A 6,567-nucleotide genomic window follows, 5' to 3' on the forward strand; every position below is an offset into this window, starting at 1 on the left:
CAATGTTATCCCAACAACAGAAGAGGGACATATAGAATAGAGAGACTTATTACCAAGCCCGAAGCGAGATTCGAAACCGGGATCTTCATAGTGTGAGTCTAACTCCTTGTTTAGTTCGTAGACCAACGATTCTCTGTGCAAGTCGGAAAGCGTAACGCAGCAATATTCTGTGTGTACAGATGGAAATCAGGTGAGGTTGGAAGTTGTAAGATATAATTGGCTAATTGAAGATTGTGATAAAAATAAAACAATGAAAATGACGTTTGAAGATGAAAAATGGATAATAATTAATACATTTTTTTAGTAGTAATTTGTTGAGCTCGAGAGTTATAATTTTTATCCATAAGACTTTCAGTTAAATAAATGTTGCAGATTAATATTAATAAGGGCAGGCCATGGGAGACCAATCACCCGTAACATGCCTATTCAAAAGTCAAATTATAAAGTAACTGAATTGTTCCCTTAACAGACAGTGGAATCATGAGAAGAGACCCATGGTTGGCGATTTATCGAAAATTAGCATAGCCAAAAATAAAGCCAACTTCCCATAATCATTGTTACGCTTGAAAATACTTTGGCGAACGCGAAGCACCAACAAGACTGTGAGAATTAATATAACCATGTAACTGAAACATATTTTTGGTAAGAAATTAAAGAATACAGAGTTAATAGATTTTTGTTTTCGATTAGGTGCGACAGTGAATTAATAAGTCATGTCGACAGTGAATAATTAATAAGGAAATAAAAAGTTAGCCGTTACAATGATTGGCCAGAAAAGAAAAAAAAATATTTTAAGTTCGCTTTTAATAAAAATTAACTAATTGATTTAATTAAGCATAATTCGATTAAAAATGATTACGAAAGTTTTATTATTTAAAGTTAGGAAATATATAATTCTAATTGTGGCATCACACTATGATAATATTTTTTATCTGTATTTCCCTTTATTCTGACAACATCTCAAACTTTTTCTCCGATTAAAACATCCCCAATCTGCGACTGAACCTCCAGTATGCTTTAAAGTTGGTAGTAAACATTGATTTGTCACATGTTCACCAACTAAACGACGAACATACTGCCTTCGTTTGCTTCCAAACAACTCAAACTTTGACACGTCGCTAAAAAAGTGTTCCACGGACCAGTTAACATGTTTTTTTAACTCATTGCAGTCGTTTAACAATGTTTTGTTTTTTCAAAAGATGTTTTCTAGCAGCTGTACAACCTTATAAACCATAGTCGCGAAGTTGACGTTGTACTGTAGATAATGACACAGTTTTCTGCATAGTAATATTCAATTTCCCACAGATTTCTGGTGTTGTTTGAGTCCTCTACCGCTTACTGTGAATGCAGATGAACTTATCCTCATGTTTGCACATTATTCTAGGGCTCTTATTTTGGTCAGTTTTTTTCTACCTTTGCAAAGTTCTGACAACAGTGGTCTGGAAAACATTAGTTTTTAAGGGGAATTTGCCTATTTTAATAACCTTCTCCATGATTTGCAATAATAACTGCACGTGTTTCGACACTTATATCTGGTCTTTGACCCATATTTCTGTAATAAATTATATAAAAAAATTTTTTAACTTTTGTTTTTAATGTGTCCAAATTATTCTGGCAAATTAAGGCTATGTTGATCTATTTTAAATGTGTCAAGTACATGAAACTAATTTATAATGAACCTTACAAAAGAAGATGAAAAGTCAATTGTTAATAAAATAAAAATTAATGAAATTTTAAAAAAAAAAATTACACTTTTTTTGAATAAATATTTATATGCACTTTTGTTCATTTCATAATCAAAATTTTCATATTGTGTAAAAACAGTTTGTTATCAGCTTCAAAATCATCACACTAATGTAATGATATATTTTGCTTTGGCTATATTGATACAATATGATGAAGATACAAGAATAGATACAAAATGAAGAAATAATGAGCAGTTTTAAATAGAAACAGCATTTTGTGCAATTTTTTGATGTTCACGTTTGATAAATTGCATGTTTAAGCGAAGTCATGTTAAGTGATACAAGAAGGATAAAAAGAAAAAAAAAGAAGAAAATTAAAAAGTTTTATTTACTGCGCATGAGCTGCAAGTATATAGAACTCATGAAATAAGTTCAAAATATAGAGAAAACGTGGAAAAAGTTACAGAATAATAAAGAGATAAGTAGAAAAATTGTCAAAATAAAATTACACTAAAAAAAATTTGAAAAAATATAAATAAAAATCCGGCTGAAAAAAGAGATATAATCTCTTAAGCAGCTCACACGATTATATGTACAAAAAAGAGTGCTTTATAATATTGTATCAATATTGTATCAATATTGTATCAATATAGCCAAAGCGAAATATATCATTACAATAGTGTAAGGAAATTGATGCTGATTTCAGAAAAATATAGCGAAAAAATTCACTCACGTACAGTTTTTACAGAATGGGAAAATTTTAAATTTTCGTAGCTTCAACGTTGTATTATAATCAGCAAAAGATACAAATTTAGAGACATAAATCGTCCCCACAGAAATCTGGAGATAAAAGAATTGAATCATATGATTATATTATTTTTAAGAAATGCACTATTGAAGCATTCATTGAGACTACAAACCATTAAACATGTTTTGTGAATGATTATTCAATCTTGTGTTAGGCTTTATTCAATATTTATTTTCTTTTATTATTAAATTTCAAAACGATGCGCATAGATCAATAAATGTTTTGTGATATTTTATCCAATAGTTACTTTCCTTTATTACAAAATTTGAATACGTTTAGTATCACGATAAAAGAAAATTAAAAAAGAAATATATGAGTGATTTTGCGTCTGAAAAAAATGTTATATGGAAGGTATTTCTTGAAAAAATATATGGCAAATTTAAGTAAAAAAATACATATTGTACTTTAAACATTGAAGTTAGGTCAATAATTTTCAATGTTCTAATGAATATTCATTAATAATAATTTGTTTAATAATTTTTTATGTTCTATCCATTTCCGGAACTGGTGATGGTATTTGTTTCAGTTCGAAGATTTGTATTATGTATCAATGTATATGTACGTAAAAAGGCTGTCAATGTACATATTTTAATTATTCATTATTTTTTTAAAAGTAAATAAAGATCAACAAAGTTATTTAAAAGTTAATTTTTTAATTATGTTTTATTTTATATTATTTGCGACATAATATACAGTTTCTGCTCTTAAAAAGGGAAATATGACAGTAAAAAAAGCGCTTGTTCCATATTAAATATGGTACTTTTTATTTAAATTTTTTTATTATTCTATCAATTTCTGGAGCAGCTGCTATTTTGCAATGTTATTTATGTTTGTCTGATGATTTACAGTTTAAGGGAGAAAATCTATCAATGTATATATTTTAATTATTGAATTTTGTTTAAATAAAAATAAAATATGAACAAAAAGTTTTTAGTGAGAGTTTCTGATAAAACGCTTTTTTTTGAGTCATTGCACACAAATTCAGTTCTGAATAAAGAAAAGTTTATTTATTTAAAAATTGAATTGTTTTTATATGCTGAAGAATTTACCTTGACTCAACCCTTTTTTTATTACATCTCTAAGAAAATAGTATACGTTTTTGAAATGAGTTTTCTCGTCTGGTTGTGTTAGCTTACTCATTGGTTATTGGGACACATTCAGGCATTCAATGAAAAAAAATATTTTCGTTTTACTGTCAAAATTAAACTTTGAATTTAAGTGGCAAGGATTTTAGGTGTTTAAAACGACTGCAGTCTAATGTACTTTATATTCATTTGTTACTAATCCGAAAAACGATAGATAGATAAAATTCATTTTTTATTGATCAAATATCCCATGTTTCTTAAAGAAATAATTAGTTGCCAAAATAAATTATAATTTGCAACATAAATTCAAAAATAAAACGGAATTACTTAAAAATAAAAATATATGTAGTATTTTTAGTAATTATTTTTAGTAATTTAATTTAGTAAAATAATTTATTAAGATATCAGCACACAAGAACATATATGCAATTTGAAATATTAATATTAAATAGTTATTTTGTTATATGTACTTACAAAATATATGTATAGATATTTCAATATGTTATTTGTTACATGCAGAGCCATTTCTACGAGAGTTATCTACCGGAAATATATCCTTTATTTCTGTTCCTTTAAAAAAGAATATATCCTAAATAAATTTTAAAAAATGCAATCTATGTCTTCCAGTTCAAGGTGAAATTAAAATACAAGGAAAGTATATACGCAATTTGTATTTTAACAAAAAACTATAATAACGTGCCAGTTCGTGTAAGAAATCTTACATATCATTACATTTATCAATAATATTAAATGAAGGTATACATTATAATCTTAATAATACAAAAATAAATTTAATTTTTAAATTGGATTGCTTTAACTGTCTGAGTCTTTTAGTATAATGAAATATTTTCCCAATGATGACAAGAAAAGGAATATTTTCTCAAGATAATTTTCCGACAAGTATTTATTTTCATTAAAAACTTTATCAATAAACTAAAGCTCTTTTAACTGAATTGCTGAGAGCTTTTTTAATTAGTTTTTAAACATTCGCATTATCGATTCTATATTTTATCTCTTATACATATGAAATCGTTTTGTAAAATATTGGCTTCTTTTGCAGTATTTAACATGTTTAAAGTGATAATTTTCCAATTATTAATTTTTTTTTCGTTTATTCTTTCTGACTGATTTATTTTTGGCTACATATGGTGACGCCATCTTTTGATAAGAATATGACAACAATAAATGTAGCTATAACCAATAATTTTGGCTTAAAAAGTTTAAATTAAATCCCTGCGACATTCATAAAGATAAAACATCAGGTTAAAAAAAAACAAAACCTTAATTAATTATAAAATTAAAATTTGATATATATTGTTCAAAGAAATAAAGTCTTAGTTTAAAGAAAAACATTAGTATAACAAAAAAAAACATATAACAAAAAAAAAAAACATTTGACGACAATTCCTCTAGAAATTTATAAGTTGAGTAGATTATCACAGGATTGACTTTGAAATTTTAATATTTAACTTTGTGCACTGTTGAAATTATGTTTTTAATTCCGATTTACCTTCTCATCTAGAAACTAAAGAATTTTGTTTAAAATACAATTTTCAATCAAAAAAAAATTTTTTTTTAGCATTTAAAAAACTGTTTTTATAAAATTATTTTATGAAATTAAATTATTTTACCCGTTGCTGCTTGAGTAAGAAAACATCACATTATTGATTAAGCAATCTGTGTGATTAAAACGCAATCGCGATAAAGTACTTTTGATGTTACTATTCTGCAATAATTAGCTTTCAACTTTTGATTTTACAATACAAATTTGTTCTAGTTTAGATTTACCACAGTTACAATTTTTAAAGAATTGACATTTCGTTCATATTTATTCAGAGATGTTACAAACTAATGTCAGGAAAATTTCCATGTTTATTTTATTTGCACTAACGTAACATACAAATAAAAAAAAATAAATGATTACTGAAATGTGCTGTTAATTCTCTTTTTATTTAAAAAGAGTGCACTCTAGAAAAAAAAATCACGTTTTCCTTCTTTAAAATACTAAAAAACAAATATTGTGTTTGGTTTAAATTGCAACAATAAACAATCCTAGGCCTGTAGAGATTTATTTGGTTGGATTGCGACAGTTACGATTATAATTGTCAGTTTAGGAAACTGTTTTATACTTTAGTTTTAATTACGCATGTTAGTTTAATCAAGTAATAATTTCATTATGAGCTAATTTTTAAATTTTAATGATGCTCAGTGATTAAAACATGAGAGAGATAAATTTTGTCAACGTAAACCGATAAAAAAAGCACAGCTCTTTGATACGACCTTTTATTTTTAACTATGAACTACATAAATATTTTTTCTGATTGTCTTACATTGCGCTTTTCGAAAAACAACTAGCAAAACTTATAAATTAGTGTATAAGGAAATGTACTGGGTGATATGTTCCAAACCTATTTTAGAAGTAATATTGAAATATATCTTACCCTAAATGTAAAGCATATAAATTGAAAATATTTTTTTCCTGATTTAACTGCTTACATAAGACGCATAGTTTTGAAACGTTATTTTAAAAAGATTTTCATCATACAAAATAAACTATGAGAGTTATATAACCTTCCAATAAGGGAATTGAGATCGAATTGCGAAGCGTTTCGAAAGAAATTATGAAAATATTTCTGGATGTTGGCTAACGTAACGAGTAAAGGGTGGATCCTCAAACTTTTTAGTTTTTCTACGGTAAGAACTCCTCCGCTACAAAGGTAGGGTAGTTTCTCTTCACTTTAGGGCTGAGACAGTAGACCAAAGAAAAAAATTCCTTTTCTTTCGAAGATCGAAGCCAAAACCTATACTAAACAATCACCCCATACCCCTACTTAAAATAGTCACTCCTCGTTACCATAGTCACTGTCACCATATTTCAATTAAATAAAACATAATTTTTATAACTTAAAACTTACCAAAGAAAAGTGATTTCTTACTTAGAGCAAATTCGTTGGATCAAAATATATATATATATATATATATATATATA

Source organism: Parasteatoda tepidariorum, chromosome 7 (assembly GCF_043381705.1).
Source record: "Parasteatoda tepidariorum isolate YZ-2023 chromosome 7, CAS_Ptep_4.0, whole genome shotgun sequence".
Classification (NCBI taxonomy): domain Eukaryota; kingdom Metazoa; phylum Arthropoda; class Arachnida; order Araneae; family Theridiidae; genus Parasteatoda; species Parasteatoda tepidariorum.